We start from the raw sequence: 12,550 nt of genomic DNA, 5'->3' as shown, positions 1-12,550 counted from the left end.
TTATGAGCTGCGCCATCAGCTCCTGTGGCCTGGTGATACTCTTGGACTGCCTGTGGCCAAGGAACACCCACTCTATTATTAAGAGGGGGTCCCGTTGACCCTTGTCCCACTGAAATATCACACCATACAAATGGGGCAACTCACCCAAGACGATGAATTGGAAAGGCAGCCCAGGTTGGCAACGGTGGGCCTGCCTGCTCGTGATGGCTTTCTGGACCTTCTCGAGCGCTGCTCTGGCCTCTCGGGTCGGGACTCTCGGGGAACCTAAACCCTCATCCCCCTCCCTTTCTGCTAACAAATCAAAGAGGGGGGATAATTCCCCTGTGGTGAGTCCTAGCCATGGCCTGATCCAATTTAATGACCCACACAGGCGCTGGAGATCATTCAGCGTCTTGGGGTTATCATTTATCTGTATCTGTTGGGGTCTGATCGTCCGGTTGTTAATTTCCAGGCCCAGGTACTTCCAGGGTGGCAGCAACTCTACCTTTTCTTTCTGTAACTCAAATCCGGCCATTGACAAGGCCCTAACAGTGTCCTCCAGTGCTACTTGCAGGATCTCGCTGTCAGGGGCACAAATCAGCACATCATCCACGTAATGATAGAAAATACAGGATGTCCACTAGGCACGCATTGGGGATAGAACCCTAGCGACATACCACTGGCATATAGTAGGGGAACATTTAAAACCCTGTGGTAGTACCGTCCAGTGGTAGCGCTTCATTGGGGCTTCTCTGTTGATGGAAGGCACAGAGAATGCGAAACGGGGAGCATCATCCGGATGGAGTGGGATTTGGAAGAAACAATCTTTAATGTCAATTACAGCCAAATTGTAATTCTGGGGTAGCATAGATGGAGATGGCATACCTGGTTGGAGGGAGCCCATATCTTGCACTGCCTCATTAATTTTTCTCAAATCGTGGAGGAGTCGCCACTTGTCTCTCCCTGGTTTTTTTATTACAAACACAGGAGAGTTCCAGGGGCTGTTTGTTTCTAAAAGGTGTCCTTTTTCTAACTCTTCGTTAACTAATTTTGTGAGCGCCTGCAGCTTTTGCTTACTCAGCGGCCACTGCTCCACCCAGATGGGCTTATCTGTGAGCCATGTTACTTTCTGTGTGGGGTGCTCTTCAGTGGCCGCACCAAAAAATGCTGGGGGACCGGAAATTCCAATTTGGCTCCCCACTGCGACATGGCATCCCTCCCCTATAATGTAAATTTGCAGTCGATCACGAACGGACGTACTGAGGCCAGCAGCCCATTCGGACCCTGAATTTGGACAATGTTTTTGGATTGTCTTGCCGGCTGTGGCCCACCTAGTCCTAAGACTGGTGTGGCCACGCTTTGCAGCTCCCAATGTGACGGCCACTTGTGTGGTGGGATGACTGTCACGTCTGCCCCTGTGTCCAACATCCCCTGTAGGTGTACAGATCGCCCCTCGCATTTGAGTTTGCACCATATGAGGGGTTTTTCCTCTCCCAACTTCCCAGCATAAAACACAGAGAGCTCCAGGTCATTGCACAGAGCACGAGGAATGGTAATTGCTTGTGCAATTACCTGGCCCTTAGGCAGGAAGAGGGGGGGGTGGACACAGCGTGCTGCGAGATAGAAGAGCCTCGGATTGAGGGTGGAGATTACTGGAGGGACTTCTATCTCCAGTGGAGTGCTCTTTGTGTCCCCAACAACGAGGTACCTGCAATTTAAGAGATCTTCCTTTTTCTTGGTCTCACAGCGGCAGATGTGCGATAGAAGCTCTGCATCTGCTATGAAAAACTGCCAGTCCTGGGAACGGAACTGAACAGAGTTAGTGAGTCGGAGTCGATAAGGCTCCCGGTTGTCACTAGTTGAGAGGCAGCCGCTTACTGATGGTACTAGATGGTGCATTGCGGCTCCTCTTGCAGCACCGCGACTTGCCTCATTTTTGTCTGAACGCGCGGCAAGTGCGCGTTCATGGGTCAGTTTTTTTGGACTGCGGGGTTCCCATTCCCCCTCCCCCCTCCCAACTCTGGGTAGCGCAGTCCCTAAAAGTGGGCATTGAGCCTGGAAGTGTCCCTCCTGATGGCAATGGTAACACCGGCGTGTGGATGGAAGTCGCTTCAGTGCTGGGTTCCTCGAAGGAGCAGCAGCCGAGGCAACTTGCTTTTCCTTTTTCTTTGGGGCCTCCTCCTCTTCCATCAGGTGCGCCTTCAGTGTGCATTCCTCGATGATTTGGCTGAGGGTTGGCGGTGGTGAGGCTGGCATCGACATGATGACTCTTTTGCACATGGCGTTGGCATTCATGTGCACCACTTCTAGGATCATTCCTTCCCGGCGTTCAGGTACTTCTATGCGTCTCTCCACGGCTGCCCGGACCCGATCTACAAAATCTAACATAGGCTCCCCCACGGCTTGCTTGACTGCCGTGTAGGGTATCCCAGGATCCCTGGCGGGCATGCCCAGGAACGCACGCTCTGCTGCATTCCTGGACATGTCCAGCACTGCTGTGGGAATTCCCCGAGCTTGCAGTTGCCCCTCACTCCATTCTCCCTCGCCCACAAGATGGTCTAGGGTGATTTGCTCTTCCGCGAAATCCAGGCCATAAGGCCCCTCGTGGATTTCGGGAAGCAGGTCTGCCGCTAGCCTTTTCCACCTCCTCTCCCACAGGTCGTATTCAGAAGGGAGAAGCAGGCAGTTGAATAAACGCTTAAGGTCAGCTGGCACTACAGTTTTAGATGTTAAAGTGGCTTTTAGAATCCCTTTAAAAAAAGGACTCTTTCTGCCAAATTTTTGCAATGTCTTGCAGACCTCTTTGAGTGAATCGTAGGAGAGGGGTGTCCACGCAGGGTTTTCCCCTCGCCTTGTGTAGGGGACTGGAGTGTGGATCGACTGCTCGACTTCATGGACCGGGCTCCGTTGCACCCCCCCTCCTCCCCCCACCCCAGGTCTCCGAGGAGCAGGAGGACGCGGGGGCGGAGCGCGAGGGAGAGGACGGACAGGGCGGGGAGAATACTCCTCCTCGGAAGGTGGGGAGGAGGCTACTGAGCCCTCCCGGCTGGGAGAGGGCGGGGCTGCTGACGCGGCAGGTAGAACATGCAAGGAGGGAACGCCTACGCGTACCTGAGGAGGGACAGGGGGAGGGGTGGTAACCCGATGCCTTGAGTGGGCAGTTCCCGCGCCCACCGGGAAGCAGGAGGGGGTGGGGTCATAGGGAACAAAGGGAAGAAAGGGATTGTGGGAAGGGGAAGCCTTGCCATGTGGCTGCCCTCCATCTTGGGAAGACAAAGAGATCGACCACGTGGCCTTGGCCTCCTCAGGGGGACAAAGAAAGGGGTTTAAAGAAACAGAACTGCGCGGGGTAGCGCCGAAACTGGGATTTTCAACTGGGAAAAAGGGATTGGAGAAGGGGTTTAGGGTCGTGGCCTCAGCGAATCGACCGATCTCGCTAAGGCGGGGACGCCGGGGTGGCTTGGGGGAGCCAGGAGCACAGTCCACATTTGTGGAGCTGCCCTGCGTCTCAGAATGATGGGGTGCCCCCCTTCGCTCACCCGGGTTAGGGGAAGAAGGGGTAGAAGAAGGGGATGGGGAAACAGATTCAGAGGGAGTAACAGATTTTCTGGATGGTTCTTTCCTTTCCCCAACCGAGTTTCGCACGGGGTCTGATTTTACTACATCTGAGATCAACAAATGGAATTTAGGGAAGCAGTCTTCTATGGAGGGATCCCTACCGATCCCCTCTGCTAGCCTTTTTCCCACTTGCTCCCAAAATTCTGTTTTGCGCGTGTCCTCGGTAGACAGACGGGGGAAAGCAAAGAACAACCACCGAACAGATTTCTTAACTAAATTTTTTGGGTATCGGCCCTTCACCAAAAGGATTTCCTTAACTTGGGAATAAAATTCCTTTTGTTGGGCAGATAGCACGGTCCCCATGCTTCTTCCACCCAAACTACCTCACCCCTGGGGCAGTAAAAAGGAAAAAAAAGCAAAAAAACGCAGGCAACTCCAGCAGCTGCCGTTCGTGCTGCGCGCCGCACGTCCCAACCTCAGGAACATGGCCAGCCCTCCCCGTATTAGCTGGACACGTTTCCATGACTAATACTTACCAGACTGAAGTCTCTGCAAAGAAAAGCTGCCATCAGGGTCCGGGAGTCCCGGGAAGTGTCCTTTCTTCTGCCCACCTGGCTGCGAAAGTTTGCACTTCCTGTCCCACGCAGGACACACTGTCTGGTCCCTCGTGGGCGACGGAGACTTCACTGGCGTACTTTGGAGAGCCCCTGCTCTCGGTTTCCGTCCGGCAAGGAGCTGTGATCTGGCGCGGACCGCTGCCCGCTCTGGCTTGGCGGCGGCGCTCCCCCCTTGGCGGCGGCGCGGCCCCTGGCCGGCGGCGGCAGCTCCCGGCGCTGTTCCTGGAGCTCCGCGGTGAACCTCCGTCCAAGCGATCAGCTCAGCGCTGGCCTCGGCACCACGTTGGGGCGCCAGTTGCGGCGTGGGTTTTCGCTCTCCCCGGCTGCACGCGGCTCTTGGGAGCCCGGCTGTGGCGTAGCTTCCACGTGCTGCCGGGGTTTGCTGCCGCGGGTTCCCGGACACGGCTCCGTGTCTCGGGCGCGTGGGCTGGCCAGCCTCTGTTACCGTGCGCTAGGGACCCGGCAAAGAGGAAGGAATTTGTCCATTTACTCCGTGCTTGGCAGGAACGGTTTATTGGTCACACATGGCGCGGTTCGATGGAAAGATGCGACCGCTCCCAGCACTCGCATGGGAGAAAATGGCGCCTGACTGCCGGCGGGATAGGGCTTTATGGAGGGGAGGGGCGAGAGGATCCACGGCCTGCCGCCCAATAGGGGCGGCTGCCGTGGCGGTGACGCCAGCAACCGCGACCAACCAGAGAACCCCGCAGGGGCGGGCACCGAGCCGCGGGCTGAGCGGGATCGTGTGGCCAGCACGGGGTTTCCCGGGGCCGGATGGCAGGGTGGTTACAGGAGCGGAACAGGGGTAAGAGCCGGCAGCAGGCTGCATGGGGGCAGAAACCGCGGGGGGGGGAACAACACGGGGGAAACGCGGGATTACAGAACTTGAATTATTTTAACATAAATTAAAAACCCTAATCTAAACCCAACCTCCAGGACGCAACACCCCCCTGTTTGCTGCTTCCATGTGTCTCCCCATGTCCCTTCCAACTGTACCCTTGTTGTAATACCCCCCCTAGTTGTTATATGCTCCCCATGTTCACTAAGACCCCCCTGTTACCCCTTGTTAAATCCCTTTATTGTTACCCTCATTCAGTCCCTCGGGTACTGCCTTCGCTGCTCCCAAAATGGCGGCCGGAAACAGCCTCGGCAATATGCAAATGAGGTAAAGCAGAACAAAGTCCACCAAAAGGGCCTAAAAACACCAAACCAACGTGGAAATTCGAGGAACCAAGTGACTAGACCTAGTGGGAAGAGTCCCCCCATGCCATCAATCGAGTTCTGGAGGTCACCACCACCTGAAAGTAGCCAGACCGAGATGAGGACCCTAGTCTACGAGCCACTAATCATCTTCCTAGGCACGCCCTCGAGGACGGAAGCCCCAGTTCTGCTGTGAAGCACAACTGACCACCTCCTCCTCTGCGTCGCCGAAGGGAGCAGCGACGGTGTGCGTGACCCCTCGGGCCCCCACCCAGAGCTGATCACCTAATAAAGGCCTTTCCAAAGGAGCTGGTCTCCTGGCCCTTAATTTACATCACTGGGGTATCACAGACAGAGGAACGCTGGGGCTGTCACTGCTGGGGTGTCACAGACAGAGGAACGCTGGGGCTGCCCCACTCCTGCCCTGTCCCGAACAGCTCTGCCAGCACCTCGAGGGGACACAAAGGCTGATCCAAAGGGTGAGAACTGCAGAAGGGGCTGAGCTGGGAGGGACCCATTGGCATCATCAAGTCCAGCCCCCAGCCCTGCACAGACACCCCAACAATCGCAGCCCGTGCAGCCCTGGGAGTGGGGTCCAAAGACTCCTGGAGCTCCGGCAGCCTCGGGGCTGTGCCCATTCCCTGGGGAGCCTGGGCAGTGCCTGAGCCCCCTCTGGGGGAAGAAGCTTTTGCTGATATCCAGCCCAGCCCTGCCCTGGCCCAGCTCCAGCTGTTCCCTCGGGTCCTGTCCCTGCTCACCTGGGCAGAGATCAGAGCTTGCCCAGAGAAGCTGTGGCTGCCCCTGGATCCCTGGCAGTGTCCAAGGCCAGGTTGGACAGGGCTTGGAGCAGCCTGGGATAGTGGAAAGTGTCCCTGCCCATGGCAGGGGGTGGAATGAGATGAACTTGAAGGTCCCTTCCAAGACAAGCCATTCTGTGATTGTGTGATTTTGGGGGAGATGCTGAAGCTCTGTCTCAGCTTTACCTCACCCAAAGTCTGGAGCCAGCAGCAGCCATGGGTGGGATCATCTCCTCCTCCCTCTCCCTGTGGCTGGAACTCACCCAACGGCAGCAACTGAATAATGTCCCTCACAGGGCAGTGAGTGCCAGAAAGGAGCATTGCTCCTTGGGGAAACACAATGTCCTTGGGCTTCAGCAGAGCATTGAAATCGGCCCCCTCGATCACCTCAGCCCCACTGAAATCTCCTCTCACTGGTCTCAGCCCAGGAGATCTCCCAGTGCAGCTGCAGCGGAGTCACTGTCGGGAGGAGGGACGTTTATCAAAGGTTGATGTAGATCAAAACAAGCGCTGGCACCTGTTAAAAACAGGCGAATCAGAGGCGGAATATGTTAAAAAAAATTGGGCCTGTTTATTAAAATCACAGACAACCGAGGACGAGGTCCCAGGATAAGCCCAGGACCTCAGCGGCAAGCCAGAGAGTAACAATTTGCAACAGTAGCTGTGCACAGGCACAGAGTGTTTCCTTGGCAACAAAGTCTGCGGAAAGACCCCGGGTGGCCAGCACCCGGGGTTGTTAAAATCTCTGGAGGCTGTTGATTGGTGTGTTCTTGATCCTCTCGTTGATTGGCTCCTTTTCTGGTCTTTGATTGGTTTATAAGATGGTGCATTTCTGGCCAATCATTCCTGAACTTCGAGGCACCATTGGTTGGTCTGTTTCTCCAATAGCAGGTTGGACTGATGATATCACTCTCCGATGCACCTGGCCTCCTCCCCCCGATTGGCAACTATGCACAACCACTTAACTAATGGTACATATTAAACTTTGTGACAACTATGCGTACTTACTTAACTAACAGTAACTCACAACCACTCACTACATTAACAATTTAACAATTCATTATATTAACAATTGGTTACATCAATTGGCAATTACCTACAACCCACCCGACACAATCTACCCATCACCACTCCCACCTATTAAAACAAGTTTATTTATAACGGCACCATTACACATTTTTGTTTGTCACTGGGAAATAAATACAGATGTCCCCATGCCACAATCTCAGTCCCCCCAGGGTTCCTGTGTTTGGTTTTATCCCCTGGTATGGAGACATGGGAGCTCTCCCAGCTGGGCAGGGTGTCAGGAATCCCTTCCTGAGCTTGACACCCTTGGAGAGGGTGAACAAGGATGTTCCTTGCTGCAGGAGACTGTGTGGGTTTTGGAAACAGGCCAGACCTGGAGAAGGCTCCTTCTACACCCCCTCAGCACCAGGCAATCCCGCATCTTCATTTGTGTGACTGTCTTGTCAGGGCAGGGAGAGGGAGAGAGGAGCCTCCTTTGGGCAGGGAGAGGAGGCAGAGATACCAAAAGCAGGAGTCCCAAAGGGATCTGGGCAGGTCTGGATCCAATGGCTGCAGTAGGTGTGCCGTTCCTAAATCCAGTTTGGGAGAGTCACGGCCGTGTTGCTGTGTAAGCTCTGAGGTATCTGCTGGTGGGAGATGCTCAGGTTCATCCTGTTTGCATCCCCAGTTTCTGCAGAGCCGCTGTTAAAGAGCGCCAGGGGATGCTCCTGGCACTGACCCTGGCATGGCTCAGGGTTCAGGTTTCCTCCATCAGTCCCACTTCAGAGCTTCACTCTGGTGGGAAGGTGTTAGTGGGTCAGGAGCAGCACAATCCAGAGAATTGGAGGATGGTTTTATGTTGATAATACTGGGAATGGGTTTCTCTGGCAGGATGCTGGACACCAGGGATTTCTGCCCTCCTTTCTCAGAAGAGTTTGGGTTTCTCGTGTTAGTGCTGTTCCACAGCTTCCACCATCCCTTCTCCTTTCATTGACACTTCCCCAGCTTCCCAGTGTCCTTTCTGAGGGGGAAGAAAGGAACATTGATGGTGGCACCACTTGGCTGCCTCGGACTCCAGCTGCTCCTGGAGTTCCAGCATGTCCAGCACAGCCGCTCTCAGTGGGGCTGGGACTTGGTTCAGGCCCCTACAGTCCCTGCCAGTGGCCACTCCCCACTGGCCTCACGCTCTGGCCACATGGGGCTACTGAAGGGTCAGCGGGTCTGGCTGAGCACTTCCAGCTCTGCAGTTCCTGACTCACCCCAGGGATGGGGTCCCGCAGTCCCAGTTGGTGCTGTGTTGCCAACGGGGCCCTGTTTTGGGCTGGCCATCGGTGCCTGCTGTTCCTCCACCCTCAGCAGCCCCACAGCAGAAGGTTCCTCTGGGAGCCCCGACAAGGGATTCAGCTGTGGAATTTACTCTGTCTCCACAGCAGCTCTCCCAAAAGTCCTTTGGGCTTCCTGGAATACTGTCTCCTGAGGTGATCCATGCCAGGGAGTCCTGGGGCCTCTGGGCCAGTCCCAGTGGGGTGTTTTTGCCATTCCCAGCCGTGGTCACTTCAGCTTCTGATGTGCTTAGGCCTGAGTGGCAGGCCTCAGCCAGAGCTGGCTTACAGGATGAACCCTGGGCATTATGTGACTAACACCATCGTTTTAGTTAGCTAAAAATGGATGACCCAGATGCTTATTCCAGCTATTTAACACCAAACCGGCTGCTTTAGAAACTGTCACATAATCTTGTGCAGTTACCTGCAAGAAATGTATCATTTTAAGAAATGTTCCCAACTGACATGACTGGAGGCTTGTAGAATATTTTAAGGGAAACCCTCCAAGCCAGGGACTGGGCTCTGGCCAATGCCTGGGCTCTCCTGGTCAGCAAAAGTGCCATGAGACCCAGGAATTCATGTGCTAAAAATATCATCAAGTCACTTTGACTTGCTGATTTGGGCCCATAAAAGCTGGACCCACTTTTGGAGCAAATTCAGAGACCTCACCTACGGGTGGATGCAACAGGTTTGCTTTTCCCAGTTGCTTGGAAGGGTTCTCCAGGTCCTTGCTGTGAAACGGGGCTCCTCAGCGACTGAGGGCTCTGGATGATGGTACAGTATTTAGGCAATTGAGGATGTATCTTTCTCAATCCCTGTTCTTTCTCTCCTATAATAATGATCAGGTACATTACCTTGCTTATATTTGCTTGTTGCTAAAGCCAAGCATGTAGTTTTATTGAATGTATAATTTTACTTTTGTGTTGCCTTAACACTCACAGTAAAATAAGACCGTTCCTTCCATTGGTTTCTGTGTTCTTTAAATCCCCCATCAGCTGGCAGAACAGGTATCGGAACCTGATGAAAGCCAGGCTCTGCTGTGATCTAGCTGGGCCCATGGAATGCAGACAGCCATTGTCAGTCCATGGAACCCATGGAAGCAAGGCTCAGATGTGAAAAAGGTGTGCACCGTGGAACCCAAGAGACCCTCATGGAACCAGGGCTGCAGGGTGTCACAGCGGGAGGGACCTCATGGCAGCCAGGAGAGCATTGTGAGGCCGTGGAACAATGTGGCACCAAGGTTCCACTGTGACTTGACAGAACCCCATGCACAGGAATGGCCCCAAACCGGGCCAAGAGACACTTCCGAGACCAAATCCAAGGAGTGGGGATTTGCTTTACTCAGTGCACCGGGTGCGCGGGGATATCTCCTCCTAACACACACTCAGGCACACAGCAGATTACAATATCTGGTTATACTTTATGCATATTCATGGTTTCCCTAGAAAAGGTGTGGCTATGCAAAGTATTTCTCAGTACTCATTACAATCATCAGCATACACGAGGCACAGGCACAGTGCACGCTGGAGGTGGCACTGAGGAAGGTTCCGCATCTTCCTCTGTGGTCCTCTGGTGAAGGCTGGATGCCTTCATCGCCGTGCCCTTTTCACCTTTCTCTTCTAGGCATGTGCAGTCTCTTGTTGGCAGTTTCAGCAATTTCCTCACTGGTTTTAGCGAGCTCTGCCCTTCATTTCTGCAAGTTTTGGTCCCTGTTTCTTGCCAAGTTTCATCCTGTGTCTTTAGCTTGTGGTTAGCTTGTGATCCTGTGGGAAGCAGCCTTTTGCCTGCTGTGATAGCCTCACAACTAACACTAACTTCTCATTCCCTTTGGTTTTATTTGGGTTTTTTAATCTTTTTGTTTGATTGGTTTGCATGGGTTTGTTTGTTTGGGTTTTTGTCTGTTTTGGTTTGAGTTTTTTGTTTGCTTTTTTATAAATGACTGGTGAAGTTGGCATAGCCAAACTCAAAAAATGTAAACCAGGCTTGACTTTCCAGAAATTATTTTTGGCTGGGTTTAGCTGCATCCTCCAGGCTCAGGATCATCAGTATATTTGCAGGTTTTGCTCTGCATCATCAGCCTACCCAGACTCTGCTCGGTGTTTCACAAATGGAGAAGACAATGGATATTGTGCCAAGCTTCCTTTCAAACAGCAAAACCTGCATCAGCAAGATAGACAAGAAGAAAAAAAAAAACAAAAAGAAGAAGAAGAAAATATTCACCAGTTAGAACAGAGCCAGTGTCCCACCATCTTCCCCTCCACTGTTATTATAGAGGCAAACCTGGGCCTAAAGCTTCCATCTCTCAATTCCTGATGCTATTTGACTTCAGCCTTGACTCCCCCTGATCTAACTGACTGCTGTCCAAGTGGGGCTGGGGATGCTCAGCCTGGAAAGAGGAGACACTGGGGAGGCCTCACTGCAGCTCTGCAGGACTGGAAGGGTCCCACAGGAAAGACAGGGACAGTGTTCCACCGGGCCTGTGGCAACAGGACAAGGGGGGGAGGCTTTCAGCTGCAGGAGGCTGATTGAAGTTGGATCTAAGGAAGCTGCTCTTTTACACTGAGGGTGGTGAGGCACTGGCCCAGGCTGTGGATGCCCCATCCTTGGGAACAGGGCTGTGAGCAGCATGGTCTGGGGGAAGATTGCTCAGCTTGCAACAAGATGCTCTTTAGATCAACTGTGATGTCACGTTCCACGTTCCAGCTGGAACTTCCAGCGTCCAGCAAAGAGCACAACACAACTACTGGCCCTTGTGTCAGCCCACCTTGTGCCAGCCCTTGTGCCAGCTCACCCTTCACCATACTCCCTGTCACCCTTCTTGCCACCTGCGCCCTGATACTCCCATCAGTCCTGAAAGCTCTCGATTGCCTGGATTTTGTCATCCATCCCTGCAGGATGCTGACATTTGTCCTGAGGAAGGTATGGTGCCATTCCATGAAGGTGGATAGCCCCCAGCTGCCCAGCTGGGCTGGAGTTCTGTGGGGATGGTGTGGGACAGGGACCCCCCTCTGAGGTGTTGCTACCTGTGCAGGCTGTCACAGACAGAGAGGACGAGATGGAGGTGGACATGCAGACTGATACAGAGGAGGACATGGAAGTGGATGGAGAAGAGACTGGAGAGGAAGAGATGGAGGTGGATGTGAAAGAGTACATTGAGGACATGGACATTGATGAAAAAGATGAGGAAGAAGCCATGATCTTGGGATGAAGACCAATACCAGCAGCAGGACGTGGTCCCCACAGGCAGAGTGGGTCCCCTGCTGCCAGGCTGGGACTGGGCTGGGTGGTCCCTGCTCAGGGATGTGGTACCCGGTGCACTGGATTCTGGTGGTCATCCCCAGCCTGTCCTGCGCTTGCTGTGCCAGCCTGGGGGCACATGGAAGAGCCCTCTCTGCCTGATTGGAGTGACTGTGGCAATTGTTTTTTCTCAAGGACTGATGGAGATCCCCAACAGAGATGCCACCCTTTTGTACATATGTTTTAGAGTTTGTTGTTGTCTTTAGGATATATGTTTTAGGGCTTCTTTTTGTCTTCTATAATACGTTTCATAGACTTTTGTTAGATATGTTCTTAGGCATATACATTCTATAGACAGTTGTTGTTACAAATATTCTTACAATGCAAATGTGTTCTGTGTTCTCATTGCTGTACTTCTGAAAATAAACAATCTTTATTTTTCACACCCCAGTTCTCTTTCCATTTGCTTCAGGCACAGGCAGCATTTGCAAAGTTGTGGTTTCCACTTGCTCCAGGTTCCCAGGGCTGGAGGTCGGTGGGGGAGCTGGCACAGCCATGACCATGTGCTACCCAAACCAGGGTAAGCTGGACCACGTGGTGTTGCTTAACGAGGTTTCTATAGCAGCACACAAAAATTAGGTTACTCAAGAACTGTTATTCCCTTTTTCTCTTGATGCCCTCGTGCTGCATGTTGGGCACCAAAATCTGTCTTGTTTTGAAAAGCCAGGTGTCCACTAAGGAAGGCAGGAGCCTTCCTGGAAATGGAAAATGTAAACCCCCTCCCTCCAAATTATTATAATTTTGAACTTAAAAGGCTCTCAGGCAAAGATATGGG

General features: G+C 53.2%; 1 long non-coding RNA gene across 1 annotated transcript; it reads right to left on the bottom strand.

Annotated features, from left to right (window-relative positions):
- Positions 1-8,821: 8,821 nt before the first annotated feature.
- LOC128820912 (uncharacterized) lies at positions 8,822-10,845 on the bottom strand. Its single transcript, XR_008440994.1, has 3 exons — positions 10,759-10,845; positions 9,418-10,635; positions 8,822-9,307 (listed from the first exon to the last, which is right to left on the bottom strand). It is a non-coding gene; the product is annotated as an uncharacterized LOC128820912 (long non-coding RNA).
- Positions 10,846-12,550: the final 1,705 nt, after the last annotated feature.

Source organism: Vidua macroura, chromosome 32 (assembly GCF_024509145.1).
Source record: "Vidua macroura isolate BioBank_ID:100142 chromosome 32, ASM2450914v1, whole genome shotgun sequence".
In the NCBI taxonomy this organism is placed as follows: Eukaryota; Metazoa; Chordata; class Aves; order Passeriformes; family Viduidae; genus Vidua; species Vidua macroura.
The sequence above is the reverse complement of the archived record's forward strand: the minus strand, read 5'-3'. Positions and strand labels throughout refer to the sequence as shown.